This window comes from Medicago sativa, chromosome 6 (genome assembly GCF_051527215.1).
Source record: "Medicago sativa cultivar Bolivia chromosome 6, Bolivia_mono, whole genome shotgun sequence".
Classification (NCBI taxonomy): Eukaryota; Viridiplantae; Streptophyta; class Magnoliopsida; order Fabales; family Fabaceae; genus Medicago; species Medicago sativa.
Window position 1 is genome coordinate 89,454,923 of NC_140754.1, and position 12,518 is coordinate 89,467,440.

At 33.3% G+C, this 12,518-nt stretch overlaps 1 long non-coding RNA gene and 1 pseudogene across 2 annotated transcripts; one reads left to right on the forward strand and one right to left on the reverse strand.

Annotated features, from left to right (window-relative positions):
- Window positions 1–5,141: 5,141 nt before the first annotated feature.
- Window positions 5,142–6,170, forward strand: LOC146918038 (uncharacterized). Its single transcript, XR_015015952.1, has 2 exons — window positions 5,142–5,220; window positions 5,830–6,170. It is a non-coding gene; the product is annotated as an uncharacterized LOC146918038 (long non-coding RNA).
- Window positions 6,171–9,008: 2,838 nt separating this feature from the next.
- LOC146918039 (protein DETOXIFICATION 16-like) lies at window positions 9,009–11,463 on the reverse strand (annotated as a pseudogene). Its single transcript, XR_015016694.1, has 8 exons — window positions 11,430–11,463; window positions 10,520–11,126; window positions 10,332–10,418; window positions 10,179–10,239; window positions 9,774–10,032; window positions 9,498–9,616; window positions 9,320–9,410; window positions 9,009–9,202 (listed from the first exon to the last, which is right to left on the reverse strand). The product of XR_015016694.1 is annotated as a protein DETOXIFICATION 16-like (transcript).
- Window positions 11,464–12,518: the final 1,055 nt, after the last annotated feature.

Sequence of the window (12,518 nt, forward strand, 5' to 3'; positions counted from 1 at the left end):
TTTCATCTTCTGAGTCTGAATCTGATCCAGCTTCTGAAGTTGCTGTTGCTACCAACCCAACAGCTACCTTTGCATCTTCATCAGCTTCCTCTTTATCAGATCCAGATTCACTACCCAAATCATCCCAGGTTGCCATTAAACTCTGCTTAATCTGCTTCTTGAGTTTGCTTGGTTTGAATGTAGACCTCTTTGACTTGTCCTTTGACTTTTCTCTTTGAAGATCAGGGCATTCAGCAATGAAGTGTCCAGGCTTCTTACAGTTGAAGCATCCCTTCTGATCTTCTTTCTTTGAGCTTCTGGAGTTACCCCTTCTGGAGAGAAACTTTCTGTTCTTTTTGGCCAGATATTGAAGCCTGTTTGAGAGCATGGCCATTTCAGCAGCATCTGGTTCAGAATCTGAACTTGACTGTTCTTCCTCTTCAGATTCAAGTACTTTGAGAGCTTTTGATGACTTGCCTTTGGATGGGAGAGCTATTGATTTACTCTTCTTAGTAGACTCATGTTCATTAAGACTTAACTCATGAACTTTGAGAGAACTAACAAGATCTTCGACACTTAAAGTGTTTAAATCTTTAGCTTCCTCAATGGCAGTCACCTTTGGTCTCCATCTGGCAGGTAAGCTTCTGAGTATCTTGCTTACATGATCAGAAGCAACATAGCTCTTCTTTAGAATCTGTAGCCCAGAAACTAAGGTTTGAAACCTTGAGTACATCTCCTCAATGGTTTCATCATCCTTCATCTTGAATAGCTCATACTGATGTACAAGCAGGAGAGCCTTTGCTTCTTTGACCTTCTTGCTCCCTTCATAATTTGAACAGAGAGAAGCAAACATAGCTTTAGCAGTGGATTTGTCACTCATCTTCATGTATTCTGCTTTGGGTATGGCAGTGACAAGAGCTCCTCTGATAATATGATGCTTCTTGTAGAGTTTCCTCAGTTCTGGAGTATGTTTCTTTCTATCCACAGCAGCTCCTTCTTCATCAAGGACTAAATCACCAACACCATCTTCCAGAATATCCCATAATTCTTCATCCAGGCTCATGATGTAACTGTAAAAGTTGGTCTTCCACCAAGAGAACTCTTCAGCATCTCCATTGAACTTTGGAACTTTTCCAACACTGGTTTTCTTACTATCACTATAATCATGTGAGACATGTTTATAGCTAGTATCACTAGAACCAGTAGGAGGAGGAGTAGACATGTTTTTCTCAGATCTTTGACTGTTGCACGGTTAAGTGTTACACAACAGACCAAGGCTCTAGATACCAATTGAAGGTGAGAAAAAACACAAGAAGGGGGGTTGAATTGTGTTTTTGAAAAAAATTCTTCGTTTCTCCTAAAAACTGAACACACTGATCAGAAGCTAAGCGAGACAGCTTCTGAAGTGATAATCAGAATCTAAATGCAGCGGAATAAAACAGAGAGAGAGAAGAAGAACGACACAAAGCAATTATACTGGTTCCTTCCACAATCCGGAAGTAGTCCAGTCCCCCTTGCACTTCCAAGGAGATTTCACTATGAGTAATATCTGATTACAAATGCTCAAGCACACAAGCAAGAGACTTCCAATGCTCAAGCACACAAGCAAGAGACTTCCTTTGCTCAAGAACACAATCAAGAGACTTCCTGCTCAAGCACAACTGCCAGAGACTTCCTAACTAAACAAAATTACACAGAAAATTGTTTAAGGTTGAACACTTGATATACAATCAGAGGTGCTCACAATACAAATCAGATACAGACTCAATGGACTTAAGAATTTCTAAGATATGACTTTGAGACACAGAAATTCTAAGTGAATGCAGAACAATTTCAGCAGAGGTTTGGTACTTGTGAAAATCTTGTGAGTCTTTCGTTCAGCGTTCTTGCATTACCAAAACTCTAATTCTTTACTCCTTTATATAGAGGTGTGAAAGAGACGTTGTGAAATTGCCAGCACACCAAAGAGTCGTTGTTGAAGCTTGATCTTTCACCAATGATCTTTTGCCTGATTTGGTTGTTGTCCTATGAAGAACAAATTTGAAATCCATTCCTTATCCAAAGGAACATCTATGCAGGCGAAGCTGTATTCTGGAGCTGTTTTCTTGTCTTGTAGCGTGGACACAAAACAGAGTAGTGGAGAACGTGGTTGTACAATTCGTACAAAGTACAATGTCAACGCTTTCGTCCAAATTGCAAGCACAAGCCTTCAAACACCTTTGAAATGACCGTTGCAAAACTCCACTAATCCTTCGTTTGCGTTTTCGAATCCAATAGACAGCTTTTGCATTGATAATTCTTCAAATCTTGAATCTTTTGTAAATTCAGTTGAGATTCAGCTTCTGGTGAAATAGCTTCTGATGAGGCAGCTTCTGATGATGCAGCTTCTGATGATATGATTTCTGCAGCTTCTGGTGACGCAGCTTCTGATGATGTGGCTTCTGGACCTCTTGTCTTCAGAAGCACTATTCTTCAGGAGCAGCTTACTTCAGGAGCGCTATTGCCTTCAGAATCATCTAAGCTTCATTTCCTTTGCTCTTTATTTGCTCATTCAGAACCAATGATGATGTAACTTTATAATTATGGTCCTGTACACTTGAACAAATATTAGCTAGTCCAATTTACAATTTTTTAATACCTTGTTATCATCAAAACTTTTTAAGGTTCATTGTTAAGCACATTTTGTTCCAACACATTATATTGTTCACTGAGCCCTTTAAGAAACCTAATCATCTGATCACATTCTTTATACTCACTCATCTTGGTCACATCATTACAATTATCAACATAATTATTATTATTAATTGGGCTTAAATTATATAATTCTTGCCAAAGTTGCTTGATTTTTGTATAATAAGAAAAAATAGAAGAATCATATGTCTTCATAGTGTAAAATTCTTCCTAAATATTAGAAATCCTAAAGATATCACCTTAAAAGGTATGTTTTTCAGTTCATTCTAGATATCAGAAGCATTATCCATCCATAAGATACTGAGTTAATGGGCCATGACATGATCATGGTGTTTCACTTACTCCCTGCTATATAGTGTTATGATCTTCATCTGGAGGTCTTGGTAAGGCACCATCGACGAAATGAAGTTTGTACTTTGATATCAAAGCAACTATCATAAAATGTGACGAAGAGTTATAATTGTTTCCAGATAGAAGAGGTGTAACAACTAACAAGAACAATACCATGTTTTTCATTTGAATGCATGAAAAAGAGGCTAATAGTTTATTTAGAATACGCTTTGTTCTTGGTGTTTGTGAATCCACCATTAACACTTTCAGTAGAACTCACAAACATCGTGGTGAAGAAAATAGAAAGAACATGTAAGAATGTTGATCAAGATAGAAGGTGAATGTGAAAACAAAATTTGTCTTTAATAAAGAGAGATAGACATAAAAGATGAGAGACACAGATCAAAAACAATCAGAATTCATGAATCAAGAATCAAATAAAAAAACAATTTCTCCGAATTGTTATGAAGAAGATGAATACTCATACAGATAGAGGTATCAAATCCAGTTGTGACTGATACCATGTAAAGGGATGAATATGAACCTCCATGTGCACCAATTTCTCTTCTTGAATGTTCTATGATTCCTTGCTTCAGCTATTATTTGCATGATACAAACAAACACACCCCGCACCTTTTAAAGCTTTGAAAGCTTTAAAATGTATTTTTTTTTTTTGACAAGCTTTAAAATGTATTTAACACAAAATAAAAATAAGTGTGTTTTCAGCCAAAATTGGGTAAAATTTGTCCCTTGCACTTTTTATTAAATTTGAACTACGATAAAACATTAAAATGGGGCAGCAAGCCCGTGCGTCACGCCTTGGTCATGTACTTGCATGATAAGTACAAAGTTTGCCTCCTTTCCTTGCATTCTGTCTACGCCCTCCATTGACTTCGTTATGAATTGGACTAGAGCCTCATTGACTCTCCTAGCATGTGCCCTTGTCATAGGACCTCATAATCGTCGATTTGTATCTTTTATGTATTAATGACTTGTGTCTTCATCGTAAGCTCAAACTATTGTCTCTCTAAATAGTACATGAACAATATGGATTGTTGCGCCTGAATTTTTATATCCTTGCGATTACAATATTCAAATCATTTGCAATTGGGGATTCTTTATATTAACGCAATCATGACATCAGTGGTCGTTTGATCAAGAACAAACAATCTATATTCAAGCTTTGTTTTAATTGTAAAACATTAAAATTTGCAATTTTTTTGTATCGTCCGATCTTAACCAAATAGCTTCTGATGTCACGAATGGGCAAATGCATAAGTCAATCGGTGTAGGGAATCTCGTGACACAATGGAGGGCTCATAAATCATATTTAATTTCAAGTATATCTATCTATGATTGCGACCACACCAGATTTTATAACATAGATTCTTTTTTTAAAAAAAAAAAATTATCAACATTTCAATTTTTAGAATATTTAAATAATAATATTTAATTAAGAAAACAATTTTACACTAAAAACTATGAAAATAAAATTAAGAGGCATCAACTTACACATTAAATGTTGATTAATTAAAATCATAAAAAAGCTGATCATGTGAATGAAATTGTGCTAAACATAAATTGATCATATTTAGACAAAAAAAATAAATGTTTAGACATAAAAAAATAAATTGATATTTAGACATAAAAAATATATTAGTTTAATAAAAGGCTTAACAGAAGATCAGAATAATGAATCATCAATCTATTCACTAATTAATACTCCCTCCGTTTCAAAATGAGTGTCGCTTTAGCCAAAAAAAATTGTTTCAAAATGAATGTCGCTTTCAATTTCCAATGCAATAATAACTTTTTCTTTTCAATTGTACCCTCCAATTAATACTCTGCACACTACTTCCAAAGTATTACTTTTAAAACTAACCAATAGTTAATAAGGATAATTTGGTAAAATAACCATTCTCTTTCTTTTAATCATTGCATTTCTTAATATGTGTGTAAACACCTAAAACGACACTCATTTTGAAACGGAGGGAGTATTTCATTACACCCATCTGAACAAGACAATTTATTGATGCACCTTTGCATATTTTAAACAAAATGATAGTACTCCTTTCCATCAACGTGGGCCTTTTCAGTTGCCCCCGTTTCTTTAAATTGGTTGCCAAGGGTTATAAAAGTGTCAGAAATGAAGGTTTTGCAGCAATCAAGACAGCAAAACCTATCACAATTCACAAAGGCAACTAAGGTTTTCCAATTCTGGTAGGCAATGTAGCCGTGAGATAATGAATTATGTGATTGTGGATGCTTATAGCATCGGCAAATACTTTGTATCTAAAAAAGTCATAATTTCAAAATTCTATCTTTGTTCTACATTCAGTTGATTTGTAGTGTCTACTAATTTGTGTCAATTGATGTATAAATTTTCTCACTAAAGAATAATCTATAAGCACTACATCTACTATCATATGGTTATTTTTTTCCAAGAGATCATTGGAATATCATTGAATAAAGAAAGAGTGATGTTTTGTAGCGAACAAATACATTACGAAGGTATGGCGAATTAATGGAAACCATTGGATCTTTTGGACAGGTTGGAATAGATAGGATTACACTTGTATGTTGTGATGTTTCCTTGAATTATATTTTCGGAACAAGTAGCATTTTCCATAAATTATACCTTTTCTCTTTGAATCTTTTCATTTTATAGCAATGGAGACAGGTCCAAATGTGTTTGCTAAAAAAAAAAAAAAATTTGGTTGCTATTCAAATATAATCTATTTTGTTATTATATAAGTTCATGCCTTCAATATTTTTTCTTTCCAGTATTTCTAAACTATAGTACACTTATTTCAGAATTATATGTTGCAGATAATGACAATGTTGAAGATTTGATAGCTGACTCGATATGAATCAAAAGGGAGAAGGATATTGATGAATTTATTGACCAGTTCATGGGTAATATTATAAATTCTACAACCAAAAAGTACCACATGTCAGATTTTTGTGTGAGTGTTAAGGGGTGTATTGCCACCTAAGAGTATCTATGTATCATAACTCTATGTAAAAACTACAAACAAAAATATCCTTACGTAGAAGAAGTAATTACGGTCAAGAATTTTGTCGTTAGCAGTAATTTTATTTTTGTATAAGTCAATCAATTTGTATCAACTTATTTTTAATCATATTCAAAACCCTTATTATTTCACTCATCCATCCATCTAAATTCATTACTTAATCAATTAACAACTAACTATAAATTTCAGACTACCTTCAACAATCTATCCATTCAATTGTATACAAATAATCAACTCAAAACGAAAAACAGTTGCTATCGGAAATACAAAGCAAGGTACGTGAGGATGTGACCAATCTCATAAATTAATCTAAAATGTCATATTAAATTAATCAACCCGTTGAAAGTATTAATCATGTTATGTAATGTGTTAATAAATCCTCTTCAACCATCCAAAACAACTTTCTTATATTTCCACACCTAAATAATGCATTAGATGATCTCATAATCAGTGACGGATCCAGAAATTTTAATAAGTGAGGTCAAAGTTATATCATAAAAATTTATATAAAACTTTATAAACGCGTAGCGTGCGAAAATTATACAAGTTATATTTATAATTGCAGTAAAATGTTGATTTTTTTAAAAAAATATTTGTCCATTTCTAGCAGAGTATAAAAAATATAATCATAATTAATTATTTTTCACCACCAATGTAGCGTCAATCACAACCTTTTTCAACAAATATATATATAAGAATAGTTTAGATTATAATAATGGTTTTATGGTCTTGCTAACAATATACTCTAAGATAATTGGTTAAAGATTTCATAAAAGAAAATTTTATCTAAAAAATAAACGTTATTTTTATCGATATAATAATTATAACAACTTTTTATAAAATTTAAAAAAAAAATTATTTTTGATTTACTAACTAGTGCTCTTAGAACACTCATTAGGATCCTTCTTAATTTTGTAATTTTTTGTAGTGTAATAAATGAACTTTGTGAAGACAATAATACTATATAAGTAGGGTCAAACTCAATAAATATCTAATTTTAAGTTAAAAATACAATACACAATTGGAGGCAAGTGGGGTCCGCTGACCTATTGCCCCATCTTTGATTTGTGCATGCTCATAATGGAGAGCAAAAGAGATCAGATGATCTCATGATGGTCGTAGGTAGAGCTTTTCGATCGTCGATCGGACTCCTTTGACCCACTATTTTTAAATAATAAATAATTTTGAAAAGGGTTCCAAATGGCATGTCTATAAAACACTAGCCTAACCTAAATACACTAATTTTTAATCCCAAAAGTTGGTCAATGTGAATTAGATTCATTAATTTTATTTTTTTTAAAGAATGGACTTTCATGAAAATTTAATCATTGGTTAAAAAATAAGCACTTGACAAAAAAAAACAGGGGGGTTAAAAAATAAGCACTTGACAAAAAAAAAACGGGGGGACTATCTTTTAATTTTAATAAAATATAATTTTAATAAATAAATAAAATAAATTATCAAAAGATGGATGGCTTAAGATGGCTTGCAACCTGTGTAAACAAGAACATACTTACACAAGCTACTTACCGCTCCCCATATAAAATTAGACACTTTCAAGTTTATAAACATCATCATACTTTACCATTTGGCCGATGTGGGACTATTTTTAGTGGCTATTTTTTTGCTTAGTGGTATGTATGCCTAATACAATGCGTGGAACTGTTTAACAATTTGAAAGTTAATGCTTGTTACATGTCATTCTCTATGAACTCCACAATGACTTCATGTTCTTATCATTGCAGCCAACAACTACGTAAAAATTACCAGTAAAAAATTCCCAGCTCCGAAGATTTACTTACAGCAAGAATTTTGTAGTGTTATAGCATTAATTTTATTTTTGAATAAGCCAGTCAATTTGTATCAACTTATTTTCTTAGTTATGTTAAATAAAATAATAGTAAGTTAAACTGCAAATAAAGTAAATTAAAATTATAATAAACAGAATAAGTTTGATATTTCTAATTCTGACTTTTTTTGTAGTAAAAGGAGAAAAGTTCAAGTAGAGAAAAACTAACTAATAAACTGAAATCTAAAATCACTGACAGAAGCAAGAGAACACACCAAAATGACCAACAAACATATAAGATTGATATGAACATTTTTTTTGATGGGAGAATTGATATGAACATTTAAAAGTGCAACTGAAATCAATAGACCTGATAGCCCATAATTGTTTCGTCTTCTTTCTTCTTATTGTGTGTGGTTTAAAATTAAAAATAGAGATTTTTTTGGCAACATATATGCATGTGAAGCAAATTTCCTAACATAAAAAATGTATTAAATGTATCACAAATATGCATCCTGTTATTAAAATGTAGGACAAAGTACGTAGCAGAGATCAAATAATGGTTGGTACCTTTTCCTCGACGAGAATCAAAGGATGAATTGTGAGTATTAGTGCTACTTTTGATTGTTGCATTGTGATGCCATTTATGAAACCGTTTTTCTATTATTCTTGCATAAGCATGGATATTTTATGCTCAATATTGAAGTAAGGAATGACTTTGGTATGTAAACAAAGTGGTAGTCAGTTCAAATTCGAGCGAAAGTGTTCGGTCTAACAATATCGGCATTTGCAGCTTTATAATATTTAAAACTTAAGATTTGATTTGCATCTTAGTTACCACTAAGGTGTTTTTATGAGGGCGATCTTGAAGAGGATGAGAGAACTTGTTTTTCTTTACTAAGTCAAGCATTATTAATAATGAGATATGGCCTTCACACATCTTATATTTCTCATGATGCAAGTACATAAGGGAAAGGTAAACATTGTGCTCGTTCGAATCCAAGTAACGCGCAATTGTAAGTATTATAACGTATTTTTATCAATAAACTTTTGCCATTGATCTAAATACAAGATTTAAATGAACACACTTGCATGGAAGATCCAACAAGTTTTAAGTTCTTGTACTAATCTAGACGAACTGGTCGCATATCATGGTATAGAGATAAACGATGTGTAACGTTACAAGAAATCAGTAACATGGATCACATTCACATGTAGTAACTTTTATAAGCAACACATGTTATTTTCCCTCCACGTTACATTAAAAGATGTATGCCTTGCCAATACACTAAGAAAACTAAACAAAAAATCTCATTCTTCATGAGACTAAGCTCTCTGTTGTTATTGCATTATAAACTCTATCAGTAGCTTTCTTTGCCTGAATAAACAGAATTTGAAAAAGTAAAGGAATGTCAATATCTAAGAATACATGACAAGATCATATTTTTTAAAACGATGAAAGAGATCATTAAGGAAACATGAAGAAATTATTCACCTCTTTCTCCCAATCAGTGCGTACGTACTGTAATGATCGTTAGAGAAACTACTTGAACTACGAGTGCACATATGATCCCCAGCCACAATCCCTACATTATAAGTATTACTATTAGCATGTTGAACCGAATCATATATTAGCATTTTTTTGCAAAAAAAAATGGACAATATGTAATAACCTTCCCACCAACATGCAATACAAAAGCTAATACAACGGCTGCTGGAATCCCAACTAAATAGTATGACCCGAGATTGACATATGCGCTGATTTCTTGCCAACCAACTCCTCTAGCAGTGCCTGAATCATAGTTAAGAAGGATATTATTTGCATTATTAGAAACAGCCCAGATTAGAAGTAAAAGATACGAAAACAACGCCAATAGAAGCTTCATAATTGTTTTTTACTCGGCCACTATGAAGACTATAAATTAAAAGTTATAAGGAAGAAGAGAAACCTGAAAGAACACATTGTAGTCCATTGAGAAAGTTGGATACTGCAATAATAGGCAACATAATTGCTACATATTTGACAACTTCTTCTTCATTGCTATAAGCATATCCCCATATATTGCGAATTAGTATAATCACAGCTCCAACTACGATGCTCTCAATAATGGCTATCACTACAACGACATACACTGCCAAACGTGCGGCTCCTGGATTACCAGCCCCGAGTTCATTCGAGACACGAATGCTGCAAGATTCATTCAAGCACTAATGAAACTACTTACACAAACTAAAGCAACGGAATTTTTTTTAACGTGCAAATAAGAAAGAGAGCAAAGCTTTTGAGATATTTGGATTAAGTAAAAATAAGAGACTACCACTGAATACAAAACTGCATGAAAATTGAGAAATACTAATCTTATAGCTCCACTGAGGCCAAAGGGGATCATCCAAACAAGTGCTGATGTATTCAAACTGACAAAACAAAGTCACCAACAAAAGGTTAATGAAAATCATAATAATAAAGTCAAAATAATATTGAAGAGGATCTTGAATATGAAACCAACCTGATAGAAAGCACTGATGTTTCCAACTTTGGATTTGGAAGAAGACCGGAAAGGAGAACCATTAATTCAAATGACCACATTTCCAAGCTGCTCACCAAGTTGTCGGAAATAAAAATAGAAACAACATTAGAATCTCTCTAAAGAGAAATGAAACTATAATAGTGTTTAGGAAAGTAACTAAATATTACCAAACCATTACAGCTGAAGGAATGGCAAGCTTCAGGAAAATTGGGATATTGTTCAGTGCAAATGCTTCTTTTGAAAAACCGTTCCATGTTTTTTTACATGAAGGAGAAAACTTGACATAGAGTGCGAGCATGGTAACGTTGATCCAATAGGATATAGAACTTGCTATGGCAGCCCCTCTGCTACCTAATCCAGATTTGTATACCATAAACCAACAAATAGGAAGATGAAGTAACGTCGTCATCGCAGAGCAAAACATCATTGGAAATACAATATTTTGAGTCTGTAAGAATCTGTTGAGGCATTGTAGAAGACCATAAGCAAAAAGGCATGGAACCATTAACTTTGCATAGTTGCCAGCCTCTATAGATATTTCAGGATCTTGGCCAAGAAAAAATGAGAATTGATCTCGTGTTTGCCCAAATCATCGCGAGGGGAACAGCAACAATCATGAGAATGAACATTGCTCTCTGCATGTGTACGCCTAACATGCGGTATTGTTTCGCGCCGTATGATTGTCCACATAATGTGTCCAAGGCACTTGCCATTCCTTGCTATAAACAATAAAATAAACCACATTAATTTTGGATGAAGCGACAAGAGCTAAATCTCAGCAAATCATGGCAAAAAGACATAAAACTTAAAATATCATTTATCCTATTTAAACTTAACTAATAGTTTGAGTAAAAAAAAAAAAAAAAGTAACCGACAAACAAAAGATATTTATGCATTATCTTGGTTTCATTGTAAAACTATGCTTAATAATTAATGAGATACATGGATTATTCTACTAACTATATGAAATGAAGTTACTAACCAACTATGGAACCAATTAACAGAAAACTAACCAACTCTAAGTGGATATAATCTTGTAACATTAAGTTGGAATCATAAAATTCCAAAGACACTAACCAACTCTGATTGGATCAAGGAATAATGTGAACATTGTGAAAAAATCCTCATGCAGTGATTATGCTATGAAAATCATTTCAAATTTGTATTGTAATTTTTCATATTTTAGTTTTTTATAGAAAGGTAAGCAAAACTTTTTGAAGGGGAGTCGGCTTATTCAAATAGAGTATTGAAAACATGGTTTAAGAATGTAGAATGTAGTTTGCAATCATAATTGCAGTCTCAATATAAATGTTTTTGAGCATTACAACTGCGGCTGCATCAAACATATTTATGGGTGATTTTCTGCTGGAAAAAAAATCACGATGTAACCATAATCACGAAGACAACATGACAATGACGACAGTTGAAAAACTTGGTTGAAAATTTAGTCCATGAAACTCAACTATTTCCTTAAAAAGACATTTTTGTAAATTGTTATGTGGACCATAAGATAATTCTCATTCAACCATTTTTCCAGATTTTGTCATCTATATATCCATCCTTCAACCCTTGTGAATCAGTGTCGTACCCTAAGGATGTGCTTGAGTTTAGAGAGAAGGAAAAGGGAGAAAACGGTCTACCACTAATGATTTAATTAGTAGTATTATTGAGAAAAATATCATCCAACCTAGTCTATTATTTTTGAATTTTTTAAAAGTGATGATAATCCGCAGCGTCTTAATGACTTTCGCCCCATTTCATTGGTGGGTAGTTTGTATAAAATTTTGGCGAAGGTTTTAGCTAATAGGCTCCGGTCGGTGATTGGGTCAGTGATATCGGATTCTCAGTCGGCTTTTATTAAAGGTCGTCAAATTCTTGATGGGCTTTTGGTGGCAAATGAGGCGGTGGACGAAGCTCGAAAAAGGAAGAAGGAATTGTTACTTTTTAAAGTTGATTTTGAAAAAGCTTATGATTCTATTGATTGGAAATATTTGGCTGAAGTGATGGTGAAAATGGGGTTCCCGACACTCTGGCGAAAATGGATAATTGAATGTATAGGGACAGCCACTGCATCTGTATTGGTTAATGGCTCTCCAACGGATGAATTTCATCTTCAGAGGGGTTTGAGACAGGGAGATCCTTTGTCGCCTTTCCTTTTTCTTTTGG